Consider the following 15,642-nt stretch of genomic DNA (forward strand, 5'->3'; position numbering starts at 1 on the left):
TTCTTTCTCTCAAAGACAGACATTTGGGCCCATCCAGAAAAATAGGTGCCAGGGCTTTCAGGTAGTTAATTACATGATGGTTTCTAAAAAGTTGCGTCGTATTTTTAAGCAAAGGCTTTTAAATCTAACTGATTATAACAGAGGTGTGCCGGATCTTGGATTTGGGTGCAATGCATGGAGGAGTTGTCTGATGTCCTGGTCCTCCACGCATTGTTTTAGAGGGCTGGTGTTTGTGTGAATGATAGGTCAGGGAATGTTAGATTAAAGATGAAGGGTGAATGTTCTGTGAATATTTATTGGAGCCAAAGCTGTGGTGACGGATGAGACAGTGTGTGGGCTATCAACAGTGTAAGTAACTATGTAAAGGCAGTATGCCCATTTTTGACATACCTGGATTTCCTATATTATTGCTTGTATTGGGACCTTTCTCCCTCAAGTTGGCCTCAAAGAGACAGCTGAAGCTTGCTGTGTTGGTTGGCAGAGCAGCCAAGATAGCGCGCGCGCACACACACACACTACCCTCCACCCACCATAGGGCATAGACCATCTTCAAGTGAACCTTACACTGCGCAGCATGTAACCGGAGAGAATTTGGAGGACACTGACGTTATGAATTATTGCTGGAGCAGAGCACTTGTGTCAGGGAATGGATGTGGGATCATTAGGTACTGGCATAAGTTGAGGATTGGAGATTCATATACAACTCCAAAAATAAAATGTGCATTTTACCTACCTGTAACTGCATGTTTTGATGTAGTACCCTGTACCACGAGGCGAGACTGTCCAAAGTATGCTCCTAAACCAATGCTGCATTTTACCTACCAACAACTACATGTTTTGATGTAGCACCTGTAGCAGGTGGTGAAGTCCTATGCAAGCTATCACCCGTGCGAGCCAATCTTGCTTGCTCTGTAACTTGCTGCCTCTATAAGTAACCAAAGTAACCAACTTTCTTAACATTAAATCGCCTGTGATGCTGGAAATCCATTGGAGGGACAGGGCCTACGTCCTTGTCCTGTACTCCCTTGTGTGTTCTGTGTTTTCTGCACAGGAGTCCATGTGGGACTACTGGCAGTGCAGCTATTCCTCTTTTTGATTGTGGTGAACAGAGACCCTTGGGATACCCGTATGGCACCCACGGGTGGGGGTACAATCCTGTACCCCTAGCGTAAGTTTTTGGGCAACTGTGTGTGGCCCACAGAGCAGGATATGGGCTGGTGGCAGCTCCATGGTGAATTTGACAGATGCTCAAAGTATCCTCCATTTTGGGATACCCAGGCCCTGCCAGAGGAATAAGTGGATACCTAATAGACAAGATGGCCACTGTGGCCTCTTGGTTTCTATTACCCGTTACCTTGTTTTCCAAAAGTCGTGGGAAGCCTTGACTCTGTCTCTTCCCCTGACTGGCTGTTGGATGGAAAATTGTGGGGAAGTCCAGGCCAGACTGGCTGGAGCCTTACCAGTGACTGTATTTTGTGTGTACACCCTTGGGGTGGGACCTGGGTGAATTGAGTGTGCGACCAATATGCATTCCATGTTATGGGTGTCTGGTTTCAGTGTGTGTGACTCAAAGAAGGTAATAGCCCTGGCCGAAACCAACATGAATGCAGTGTGGTGTGCTGAAAGAATGGGTGCTTGCCCCAATCCACATTCCTTGTTATGGGTGTCTGGGTGGAAGTGAATGCCCTGAATGCACTGTGAGCCTGATTAGCTGCCTGCCTGCATGAATGAATGCCCTTCTGAATGATTGGCTGCCTGAGCTTGGCTCAGCAGTGTGAATGAGCTTGGCTCAGCAGTGTGAGAGAGAGAACTGTATATCTGGGGACTTCTCACTTACCAGAATTGTTCAGAAGCTGAAGTTGAAACTTGAAGCTGCTTATCCTTGAAGCCCAGATGGAAGAATTGCTGCTGCTTTCCTTCAACCCAATCTGAAAGCGGTTGTGTCTGTCAAAACTGATCCAAGAGTGGACCTGGCTAGGAGACCTCTTCCCGAGCTACGAGAAGATCGTGCAAAAACTAATCTTCACCAAGGCACCCTGGAAGCCAGTCCCAAAAGACACTTGACCGGAGACCGCCGAGGAATCCTGAAGTGAATGACCCGTACATCGAAGTCCATCATCGTCCACCAGGGTTCGGAGGTTTGCCGTAACCGCTGGAAGCCCATTGAGTCATGTTGCCCAGAAGCAGTGACAGCGTGATGCCGTGTGCTCGACGACCGGAGCCGAAACGCTCCACCTTTGCCCAACACATTTGAAACGAAGGACTCCCTTGCCATCACCATCGACCGCTTTATCCTGCCGGAGCAAGTCGAGATCGTCGATGAGTATAGGAGAATCTGACGGTGAGTTTCCCGCCACCCGAAGTCCACAAAGACGCAGGCCAACTAAGATCCGAAAGCCAGTCGTGGTCGAATCCCGACCTTCGAGCCGACAACCGACGCCCACTGCCGGGCATATTTTCTTTATTTATTTGCTTTGCGGCAACTAACTCTTGTCATTGAGTTGCACCTCACGCCTCATCTTCACAGGACGTCCACGACCGATCATCGACGAGCACCGTGAAGGTCGAAGCTGCTCTCTTGACAACAGTGTTCACATTTTGTTCGAGTAATCTTGACGCCCTGTGGCTCCTGCTTTAAAGGGAGTTCAACCATGAGGGATCCGTCGGCGAACCGTCGAAGAAACGCTGCTAAACTCAGGTACATTGGGGTAGTCGAACATTTTAGCAGGAAACAAGACTATTTTAAACATATATGGACTGGGCTTGTTGATAAACTTTATTTACAGGTGGGCGGATCCACACACAGAACTGTTTCATGGCAGTGGGACAAACTATTCTGCCATTGTTTAACCTAACTTGTCTTTCTTCCTAGGTCTGATGTTGATTCACATTACTATTGGACTTGTATGTCATTGAAACTATCAGCAGTTGGTGCATTTTAAAAGAAGTCAAGAGTTAACTGTGGTACCACAGACATTGTAAACATTTATCATATTAGTATTGCCAAAGCACAAGTGTGTTATTGATGGTATATATATATTCTCAACCTTATTTACATAAAGAACGGCGTTATCATAGAACAGTGTGTGGACATTCCTTTGTGGGGGCTTCGGGACTACACTGTACTTGAGAACCAGCCTGCATCCACCTGAGAGCTTAAGCCTTGGTTGCTCGTCCATTGCTACCAACAATAGAGAACCTTGGATGGGGTGCTCTGTGCTTCTACTCTGCCATATAGAAGGCAGGAGTGCAGATAAACCCCCTCCAGTCTTAACAGCGCCTAGATGCCTCTGGGTTTTGGGCACTGTACAAATGACAAAATAAATAAAACTCGGACCCTTTTTGTTCCCTGTGCTCAAGTTTCTTAGTCTGCTTCCTGCTTCTGGCGGCCTGGCGTGGAGGAGCTGGTATGCAGGTATCCCCATTCACTTTATATGTGGAGAGTAGTTGAGCCTGAACGGAGCTTCTTCCACAGTCTTGCTCTGTTCGAATGATGGCGTCATGGAACATATTCATGGTGATGAGGTGGTGTGTGCTCTACATTTGTGGCTCTGTACAATGCAGTCATGAGACTGCTGATGCACTCAAGTCTGATGAGAACAATAATGGGCAGTGGGGTACATGTGTGTTCTGGAAGTCTTCTATAGGGAAATTCTCATGCACCTCATATGGCCCCGTTTTCGGCATGCTTGTGTTCAAAGTGTATCCATGGAGAATGTCACAGATTCTGGGCATTAGCAAAGACGGTCCCACTGGGACTCATGGCATAGATCAGGATACTTGGAAGGCACAGCTATGTTTTCACTTGCCAGAAAGGACGCTGTGGTACAGTATGTGCAAAAGTGATGTGGGCCTACCAACGGACCAACTGATCTGAGGAATTTTGGTGAGAGATGCAGTCTTGAGCAGTCATTGGCCGACCTCCTCAGAGGTCAGCTCTATTCTGTATTGAGTTACCTTGCTTCAATCAACTTTGCCACTGTATTTCTATAGAGTTGTGTTAGCGCCCCTCTTTAGGTTATGCAGAGAGAGTTTAGAAACATATGCTTCTTCCTTTTGCGACAGGGTCAGTGTCCAGACCCTATTGGGGGGACCGAGGACCTGTCATGACCTGCATCATGGGAGCCATCTGGGTGCAAGTCAGAGCCAGAACTGCCCCAGAGGTGGAGAGGAGGAAGAGTTAGGGGGTGGCCCAGTCCTTGACCCCCCCCCCACATGCCATGAATACTAATGCCGGTTCCACCCTCTGTTCCCCCTATGCCTTGCAGTACTGTTCCTGGTCCGTGTCCCCTCTTTTTTGTTTCAGACGAACATCTCCCAAAATACATCTGGACCCAACCGAGAAAAGCTGGACCGGAGCCAGGAGAAGGGAATCAAGAATATACATGGAATGGACTGTATTTGTTCTTGTCAAAAAGATGATACAACACCCGACGTATCAACTCCAAAATGTGTCTCATGCAAATGGCGGAACAGTAGGAAACGAAATGGGAGAAGAACTACAGGGGAAAAGGAGACGGAGATCCTCCACAAACCAAATTTAAACCAAAACTCACCATCTCAGGAAGAAAATCACCAGAAAAAGGGAGTATTCCGAGCACCTAGCTGCTACATTACTAACAGAGACTGCAAACAAAATCGTGCTGGAAAAGGGTGGGGGGGGGATTCTTTCTTTTAAAGCGTTTCACCTGTGTAACATAGCCCCTGAAGGGTAGAAAAAAAAAAAAAAGGTCAGGATTGGTCCCCAAGTGAGCACTGGAACCAATAGAAGGGGGTGGTTAGAATCAAACAACGCACAATATAGATGGGTAGTGAGACAAAGCCAGAGTGTGGGCTGTATGGGTAAGGTCATAAGGCGTGAAGGTGGACCGAGAGACCAGCGGGTGGATGGACAGGCTTGATGGTGGATGGATATTGGTGCAGAGTGCAGGCGGGGTATTGGTAGTGAGGGAGTGGTACTGGTTTGTGACAGTGAAGCAGTAGGTAGGAGTGTTTGGGAGAGTGAGGGTGGTAGTAGGAAGGGTGGGAGATTTAGAGTGGGGCTAGTAAGTTGAGTGGCGGATAGGTGCTGAAATAGTAAGGATAGTGGAGGGGTGGGAGGAGAGGGGTGCCGGACAGAAGTGAGGCTAGGGATGCGAGAAGAGATTATTATTAGGAAGGTGAGAAGAGCACCACATACATTTTCTCATAATACTGCATAGTGTTTTATAGACCTTGGAGTATTGCGTGATGATACTAATGCAACTACTGTGGTCCTGTGTTTTACTGCCACCGGTCTTGGATGCACCCACTATCATTGTTGCTCTCTCCATCCCACTGATTTTGTTTTTTTGCCTCCTTGATTATTTTCCTAGAATATCCCCTCCTCATAAACCTCTATGTCAGAAGCTCACACTCATTATCATAATCAGTGATACTGCAATTTCTGCCTGCTGTGTAAAGTTCCTCTTTAGGGATGTTGGTAATTGTCAATGCTCTATGACAGCTGGTGGTATACAGTGGCGAGTTACCTAATACAATAAACTGGAATACCAATCGGTTGAAGACTTTGGGATACTGTATATATGGACAATTGTTGCTAATTATATTGGCAAAGCGTGGAGTGCGAGTTGTTGCTCATCTTAGACGTATTTATGGGTATCAGGTTAATTTTTATGTAGTGGCATCAGGGTTACCACATGCTACTCACCACGAAGCTGGCACACACCACCTTTTCTCCCCAGCGCAATAGGACACAGTTAATCCCTGTTCTAGGTTTTTTGCTTGTTCTCACATGTCCACTGCTGGCTTAAGGAGAACGAGTGTGACAAGGGCAGAGTATTTACTCACTAGAGAAGCGGATAGAGCGGCCCTTTTTGCACCCAAGGGTAGTGTAAGTAACAGCTTTATTTTCATTGCCACCTCCACAGAAACATTACAACAGAAATGTATCAAACTCGAACGTCTCCTCAACACTTCATTGCGTCTTGGTGTATGTACAATTGGCACCGTGCTTGGTGTCTTACAAAACGCCAGACATCTTATTGTCAGAATGTAGTCCTCTTTCCACTGTTCTAAATTTGCAAATTAGTTTGGCTTCTTCTTGTCTCAGCCTCAATTCCTTATTGCCTCCTCTTGGTCCAAGACTGACCTTCTTAAAGGAATGGTTCGGTCAAAAAATGTTATTGCCCCTACGGGTCAGCCATGTGTTTTTAAGCCTAAGTAGCTCGATTTTAGAAAAATGTCCTATGGACCTTACCCGAGTTTTCGTCCATTAAACGCACGCGAAAACAGGCATCAGGGAGCGGCCATTTTGTGATAATCCTATCATTTCCCCCCCATCGCCCTGGCTGACCTGCTTTTGCGGCACTAAATCATATCCCCCGCCCCTGATCCTGTCATCAGCAGACGCGTACTGCCCATTTCACAACGCCAAAGCACGTCTCGTGTCAACATTCGCTGCGCTTCAGCTAATGACTGTCGCCATGGAAATGGCAGGACACCTCTTTCCTCAATAAGTATAAACAGACCGTTTCACAACACATTCACAACAGCCCTAGATATTATTCAGCAGCACGAGGTATGGATACTGACAGCTCCATCGAGGGTGATCATATAACGTGATTCCATTTGCTATACTTTCTTCCCTATTAACGCAAGTACTGTGTTTCAAGGAGACGATGGAGCTTCCACTACAATCACAAGATCCCATTTGATGCAGATGTAAAGAAATCGGAGAAATAAGTAGATTAAATCTGATCATATTTAAATATTCCTTGATTCTTTTAAACAATGCATCATTTGTGGTTATCTCTTTATATGTACCTGTGCCGCCGACCCCAAGTGTGTGTTATGTTTACAATATTGAAAACCATACTAACGCAAGTACTGTGTTTCAGGGAGTTGCTGATGCCTCCTCTCCAATAAAATCATTCATGGTAGTCCATGCAGAGCCAGAGGTATGGATACTGACAGTTCCATGGAACTAGGTCATCAGAGCTCGAATACTTGTCGTTTGATTGTTCCACACAATGTTTAATTCGTGTTGAGCTATTGAGATGTACCTGTGTGTTCGTCCTCACGTGTGTTTTATGTTATCAATATTGTGATACATAGTAATGCAAGTACTATGTTTCAGGAAGTCGATGGAGCCTCATTCCATGCTGTCTATGCGGATACAGAAAATATAGTCGTTGCAGCACAAGAGGAAGGGAGGGCATGCGGAAACAAATCGGAGCTACAGCGGGCAGATGTTGAAGGTCGAGTCAAGAAAGTTTCAAAGAAAAGAAACAAAAATAAGGTTAGTTACAAACAGTTAATAACTTTAGAATTTCTTTGTGCTGGGGACTATTTTATGTTTTTTTCCAGTCAATTGTACAATACTTTATCTTGTGTTTAAACTGAACATCGTTTTTCAAATCTGTCCTGTAGTTACCCGTGGGTCTACGAACTATACATACACAGACAGTGAAGCGAATGAGAGATGTTGCTTGCCAGACCATTTACACTATGGAGGAACTATTAATTCAGGAACTATTAATTCAGACGCTGAATGTTGAGACTAGAGATGCTCAAATACAATGGCCAGAACATGAAATGAATGTGTCCGGAGAATCCAGTAAAGTTGTAAAGGACCATTGCTACAGTGCGACTGCACCACCACAAGAAGATGATACTGAATGTATTGAGGATAGCTCGGAAGTAGTCGCAGATCAATTCACACAATCTACACCCGCCAAAAAATTGCCACCAAAAAAGCTGTCGACAATGTTGTGTTCTCCAATCAATGTTGAAGTAACAGATGTTGAAATGACAGAATGAACCAGCAGCAGCATTCACCGACGCATCAGAACCTGATATCGGCGATATTTCTTTCAGTTGTGGTGAAATGTCCTCAACGATGCAGTCCGAAACAAGTGTGACCACCTGATGACAGTCTAATGAAAGAGGGCAGATACATAGTATTCGACAGTTGTTTGATGGATATTATAAGTATGCTGAAATGTGGGCATTCCGTCAGAGGGGAAAGTATGTCAGAGGCCATTGATTCATGTGACTCGTCAAAAACAAGGCAGTAACGTCAAAATACATGCCGCCTTTAGAATAAATCATGCGTTCTCATGGTCTGCACAACCGATGCTGGGGAAGCTGCCAGCAGGCAATCTACTGTGTGCAGCTGCATCACTTTTTAGTGGGTCCAGTTTTAGAAAGTTAGTCTTTCTTTCAGTTTGTGGGACTCAATTTCATTTCAGAAACGCAGTATGACAAATACCAACATGATTATCTGTTTCCGGCCATTAGTGATGCTTGGAAAATTGAACAATTGTCTCTAGCAAGTACATTCGAAGGCAAACGATTCAGGCTAGCCGGCGATGGACAGTGCGACAACCCTGGATTTTCTGCCAAGTACTGCACCTACTACTTTCAGGACATGGATAGTAAGAAAATTGCGAGTTTGGTGGTCGTGCAGGTAACACAATGTACATCCTCAGTGGCCATGGAGAAACTAGGATTTATAAAATCAGTGGAATATCTGCAATCGAGGGGAATGCACATCGACCTCATAGCCACGGACAGACACGTTTCAATTGCCAAGACAAAGAGAGCAGTTCCCACATATTAAACATCAATTTGACGTATGGCATCTTGCTAAATCAATCAATAAGAAAGTCTCGGCTGCAGGGAAAAAAAAGGTTTGGAAAGTATTTCAGAGTGGTCCCAGTCTATCGGCAACCATCTTTGGTGGAGCTCCAAAACTTGTGAAGAGTCAGTGGAAATACTACTTGAAAAATGGCGGTCACTGATGCACCACTGTATCAACGTGCACCGCTGGTCAGTAAACCTACATTTCCACCAATGTGAACATGGCCCTTTGTCCCCAGTGGAGGCACGGAAGAAGAAGTGGTTGAATCCATCTTCACTGACACACAAAGCCATTGAGAAGATTGTTTTCGATAAAACTCTATCAAGAGATTTGAGGGGACTGACAGAATTCTGTCACACAGGAGGTTTGGAGGTGTTCCACAATATGTGCCTAAAGTACAGGCCAAAGCGCTTGCATTTCAGCATACAGGGCATGAGACATAGGACTCTACTAGCGGTCTTGGCCCATAACGGGAATCTCGGCCGTGAACAATCTAGGACTAAGGGTAATGTAAGGATGCCTGGCTACACTAAGGCCTTTTCATAAAAAAATAAGCAATGGGTGATCAAACCAGTCTATGAGGAAATGGAGTTCGACTTTGTCAAAAGCCTTATTGTTGCTGTATTAGAGAAGCACAGATATGGAATTGTGAACGTTTCTGTGCTGAGCACTGATCCATTGCCACCCAACATTGCCACTGTGCCATGTCCACCCAAAGGAGAGCTGGAAGTGAAGTACAAATCCCGGTTTAAATAATTGTAATATGATTGTCTTTTTGTAAATAAATGTTATTGTACAGTGTGCATACAAACTACGCTAACCCTAACCCCTACCTTCACCATCCTGGGTGCCGAACAACTTGGGTGTCATCTTTAAATTCTCTCTCTATTCACCTCATATTGCTGACCTTGTCTATATGTGTATGTATATATTTTTGTTGATGTAACTAATTTTCGCAATCTCTTCTAAATGCTGGGCACTGTTAACCGAGGGGAGGCTTGCGTATTGCAAATAATAAAACAAACAAACAAATCTCACTTTCAACTCAACTCCTCGGGTACTTTATAATTTCCCTGACCTTCCCCAAAAAATTAAAAGTCTCAATAGTTATGGTTCTTTGGGGCTTCAAAGCTCGCAGACGAGGACAAAATTGGGAGCCGTTGCAGATGGGAGAGAAGCCGGTTCGCGTTTGCACATTGAGGCGCACTACATAGATGGATTCGAAACTTCAAGTTCTCACAGATGGCTTTACTACGGGATGTTGCAAAGAAAGAATGTATGCTCATTTCTAGTGAAGGTCAGCAGCTTTGATTTTCAGCTCGCGCCCTGAAGAGGCCCACAACTCACACTGGCATTATAAGGTTCTATTGTTTTTTGACCTTGAGAGACAGGGACCATGCCGCAAGAACTTCATTTGAAGGGGGGTGGGGGAGTGCAAGAACTTAAGAGACAATAAGGCAGAACATTCTGAAACTAGACCGAGTTTCATGTTAGTTCAGTATACGAAAAATCATTGTCAAGAGCACAGTGGGATTTACGGACTACATTACGCAGAGACACAATGGAAATTGCAAATATAAATGTAAGTAACTCTTTAGACGCTTTTATACTGGAATGAAGAATTAATGAATGGTTGCATGAATAAATGAATGAATGAAGAGCTTTGAAAACGTTTGTGGGATCGTCCTTGTAGCGGGCACATGGGCATGCAGGTCCACATTCCACACGCATGTAGACAAAAAGTCGTTTCTTATTGTGTACTAACCTCGATTTATTTCGTTAGTTTTTCGCATTGATTTTAGAGCCGAACATACTCCATTGCACTATCCTTGAAAGCAAATAGTTTCAGCTCGGCCGTAATAAATAAAATGAATAATATTAATAAAGATCGGCTGGGGAGACCAATTATATATTTTATGTTTTCATGTATCCTTCCCTTTTGCCACTGCCACCAGTTTCAGACACGGGCAGATGTTTTTTTTTAACCGCCAGCTGCAGCTTAATGTAAACAACTGCACAATCCTGATGATCTTATGGGACGATCGCCAAGGGCCCATATGCCCTTACGCGGTGCTAGCGGCTTGAAGCAACATATCAACCTTTACGCTGGCCTAGTGCCTACTTGATGGAACAGCCTTGCGGTTCAACGTGCGACAAAAGTGCTTCTTTGAACGAAAACCAACACCCTGTGTACCATAAAGGACAGCGCGTGACTCACGATAAACATTTACAGATTTGCGGATAGAGATAAAAGAAAATAAATGACTTTCGGAGTTCATATGGCAATTGCTGAATATTCTACAAACATTTAATGTCAAATAAATGTACTTTACCAAATTTACTGTGTTGCTGTTTGAGTTTAAAGTACAGTTTCATATTCCGAATTGTGGCGCGCTGTGTTGTGAGCTGATCCGTGTTGGTTTCTGGGTTCTGTGTAAAGTTACGTATAAGACGACTGGGCGCGTTTGCCTACGCAGCACAGAAACGTCACAGAGAGAGGCGGGGAATATGAATGTTTTCATAATGTCAGGCTCAGGGGCGGGGGATATGATTTAGTGCCGCAAAAGCAGGTCAGCCAGGGCGATGGGGGAAATGATAGGATTACCACAAAATGGCAGCTCCCTGATGCCCGTTTTCGCGTGCGTTTAATGGATGAAAACTCGGGTAAGGTCCATAGGAAATTTTTCTAAAATCGAGCTACTTAGGCTTAAAAACACATGGCCGAGCCGTAGGGGCAATACAAATTTTTGACCGAACCATTCCTTTAAGTCCAATAAATTTGATGTCCTTCTTGTCGCATAATTGGTGCTTCTGCTGCCAATGGTGGGGCAAGGGCAGTGTTACCTCCCGACTGCCAATAGACGATACTCACAGATTCGTACCCTTGGTTCTCAGATCATACTACCTATGTATATCAATCCACATTTGCATCTAATGGCATAAATTACGTATTTAGAACGACAATTGATATTATCTTTGATCTTGATCCAAATTCCATTTGAGTCCTTGAACACCTCGGTACTCTCTAAAGCGTATCTGAACAGGTGCTGCATTTCCTAAATCCTGATGTCCATTGATGTAGCCATATAGTGTCTTGTTCTTGCTTAATTTCTTGAAGTAGAGAAGGACTTAGGTCGGATTTCAGTGTTTTTGCCCGTCTGAAGATGATAGATGGGAAGTCCTTTACAGAATCCATTATATCTGGGTCCAATTTCTTTGAATCTTTCTTATTTGTTGACTGTTAGCACAATACGTGGTTATGAGTTTCACTTTTTCCGGATGCTGTTGAGCCTTTGTTCTTGGTGTCAGAGTTTTTTCTCCGTTTAATTTCTATGCTTTGTCCTGTGCTTTGTTTATGCATTTACTAGTGTATCCCCTAGCCTTGAACCTAGTTGACAGCAGAACACATTCTTCCTCAAACTCCTTTTGATCTGCACAGTTCCTGCATGCTCTAATAAATTACCCTTTGGGAATGTTTCTTTTAAAAGGTTCATGGTGGCAGCTGCTGGCAAAGAGCGCGGAGTTCACCTCTGTTTCTTTTCTATATGTTTTAGTCTCAAGTTTGTTTTACGAGACACAAAGTGTCAGGTCCAGAAAGTTGATACGTGTGAAACTACTAGTCCCAATGAATTCAATGCCTGACGGATTGGAATTGACTCATCATAAACTGCTCTAGGTCTTCTTGGGTTCCCTTCCAAATCAGGAAGATGTCATCTATAGTCCATATGATGATAAAAGAAGCCGACAAAGGCGGAAACATAGTTGTTATGAACAGGCAAGACTATGTACAGATGGCTATAAATCACCATTCTGTTATACCAAATTACCATCCTAAAACATGAGATCCTACTAGAACTAGAGGATCAAATCTAAGGTTGGTACCGTAAGGGGTTAATAACGGAAGAAAAAAAGATATCTACAGATTAAACAACCTGTACTACCGACAATATACTTCCTGCCCAACGTGCATAAGACTTTTCACAAAATCCCAGAAGGTCGACCAATTCTTAGAGGCATCGGGTGGGCGACGGAAAACATGGCAGAATATATAGATAACATACATAGACCTACACCTACAGTCTCCAAAGTCAGTTCCTATCTGAAGGACACAACAGCAGCAATCAAAAAATTAGCGTTAGTTGAATGGCAACCGAATCTACTACTGGTCACATGGGACGTCAAAGCATTATATACCTCAATCAGGCACGAATTAGAGTGTGGAATATTTTTATCCACGCCAATGCGCCACACTGCACCCCTTTGCCAATGGGGGAAAGAATCTGCCAAAAATGGAGGCGATAACCCTGCGCGTGCCAAATCTGCAAAACTGTGCATGGTTCATAAACCACAAAAGAGCCTCACTCTGTGCCAAACGCAGGCAAAGTTGAGGTAAAAGCAAGAACTCCCTGCGAGAGAATGCCAGTGGGTGTTGTTACCTGTCACATGAATCAATGCCACAAAAGTGGGCTAAAATCCGAAAATGCCCTTAAATACAGCTTCCTAATCACTGGCAACCATCAAAGTGCTGTTTTGGCGCCAAAATTCAGTCATTTTCCCAGTGAATTATTGAAAGGAAAGTGTGCTGAAATCATAGATTCTACAGTGCAGTCAGAGGAATCCAGGCCTCACTGATTGACAGCTGCATCAGAAAATTAGCTGTCAAACCCAGTTCAAAAGTGTTTCTGTTCCTGATTAAAATTGCAAAATCTGCCTATTTAAAGCATGTTTGTGAAGACCTAATTCTTTTAAAATGTCCAAATCCCTTATAAACTGTGCTTTCTGTTCTCATTTTCGCACCTATTTTGCAAAAACACCTCTTACTAAAACCTCTATAACGTCTTCAATTTTAAAAGATAGAAACTCTCACTGATACCAAAGATCCTTCGCTACATCCACAACTAAAAACCGCATCGCGGAACAGTGGATTTGACCCGTTTTTCTCCAATATCGCATAGTAAAAGTTTGCTGTGAATTTGCAATTTTAGCCAAAGTTACTTGTGTTTTTTGCCCATTTCAAAGTGCTTCTTCCATCCCATCCTGATCTGAAGTGTGTACTGTTGTTCATATTATTGCGCATGTGTGTTAGGACTTATTAAGAGTTGCTTTCCTCAGAATATTTCTCCATTTAAGCATTTTGACCATTTTGCAGTATTTCACAAAGCCATTTTTCACCTGTCTTTAAAAGAGTCAATTTCCAAAAACGGTTTTCTCTCTTGTTGGGGGAGGGAAGATTGCATCTAAACTCTAGACATTGGGCCTCATTACGACTTTGGAGGTAGCCATGGTGCTATTAGCGCCATGGCTGCCTCCAAAATCGGGTCCGGTCTGGTGGAGTGGGGATTTACCGCGGCATTCCACCCTAGGCGGACCCGGCAAGTCCCCATTCCAAATGCCATTCCCCATTCCCATTGAGTCCACATAGGGCTCAATGGGAATGGGGAAGTAGCTAATAACGGTACCGCAGTTTGCAGTACTATTATTAGCGCCCTGGTCCTTTAGCAGGACCCGTAAAGAACGCGTGGTCAGACAACACATTCTTTGAGGCTCCCGCTAAGGGACCTCGGAATTGGGCGGTAAGGGATTACCGGCACCGATCGTTTTACCGGTGGCCGGTATCCCTTACCGCCCAACTTGTAATGACCCCATTGTCTTTCATTCCTGAATACCTGCCGATTACTCACAGTGGTATAGGATTGCTCATTTGTACTTCAGTACTTTGCAGGGGGAACTATTGACTTAAACGGTATCTGTACACAAAACAAAACTGTTCTTTTTCCTGCGTTTTCTATGCTGCATCATTATAATTGAATTCAATTGCTTATATACATTAAACGTGTGATTTGAATATTAAATAAATAAATGAACCTTTACAAACTAGCCCGATTCCTGGTTCAGTGTGAGCTGGGGGTTATTTTGAGACGGGTGTGATATGAGTAGTATATCATTCCGAATATTGAACTTATAGACACAAATAAGGGTTTCATTGTGCACTACATGCTAGGCGAGACCTGGTTGTGTGCCTGATTGAAATCTCTTACAAGCGTTAGAAACTATAGAATACACATTCCAGCAAGATTCAGCCTCAATTTACCACTCTGTTGACATGCTAAAAGAGATGCTTTTGACAACACTTCAGAATGGGTTTCTTTTTAACAATGAGTTCTACAAACAAACCAGAGAAGTCGCCATGGTCGTCAAATATGCCCCTGCATTAGCCAACTTGTTTATGCCAATGTTTGAGGACAGGACCAAGCCTATACAGCAAACGTCATATGGACTAGGTATATAGATGACGTCTTCCTGATTTGAAAGGGAACCCCTTAATATAAGGGTACAATTTTGTGACAAATTATAGCTCTATGTAAAGGGCATTAGTGATTCTTAGGTAAATAGACGTAGGTTGTGCGTGCGACTTATCGTGTTATATGACAAATAATTTCCTCAAATAAATACAACAGTAACCAATAAAGCATCACGATAAGGTAAGAAATGTTGAAACTAATTGGTAAGACCGTTCAAATCAGTAATTAGTAACCCCACGGAAGTGAAGAGAATAGAGGTACGGGTCTACACACAACCAATTACTAATACGGGCGAGCCACGTAGAATTAAATAATTTCATTTCTGAATAATGGACTTTAGGCTATTTACTGCTAATTGAAAATGGAGTATCGCTTTTATAAACAGTCTAATGTGGCAACTGTAGAATAATTAATTGTAGAAATGAACAACAACCAACATATCTCCCATTTAAAAGATAGAGCTGGAACCCAAAATATGGCGACGATACTAGACATTGAAGTAGGACCACATCAGTTACCATAGTAATACACAACAACTAAATACACTCGTTTGTGACCGCGCTTGAACGAGAGAACGAACAGACGTGAGAAAAACATTTTCAGGTAAACCCTTAAACCGGCAGACTCTCTCACATGCTTATCGCTAGACGAGTGAGCACAATTAGGAACAGATAGTAGGTAGAAGGATGTTTCAGAGATTGGGCCACGTTTGTCTTA

General features: G+C 43.7%; 1 protein-coding gene across 3 annotated transcripts in view; it reads right to left on the reverse strand.

The window, feature by feature from the left end:
* Window positions 1–15,642, reverse strand: part of SETDB1 (SET domain bifurcated histone lysine methyltransferase 1) — a 1,213,210-nt gene that overhangs the window by 1,112,948 nt on the left and 84,620 nt on the right. The gene's annotated exons all lie outside the window — the stretch shown is intronic.

Source organism: Ambystoma mexicanum, chromosome 1p (genome assembly GCF_040938575.1).
Source record: "Ambystoma mexicanum isolate Mex_15411 chromosome 1p, UKY_AmexF1_1, whole genome shotgun sequence".
NCBI lineage: Eukaryota > Metazoa > Chordata > Amphibia > Caudata > Ambystomatidae > Ambystoma > Ambystoma mexicanum.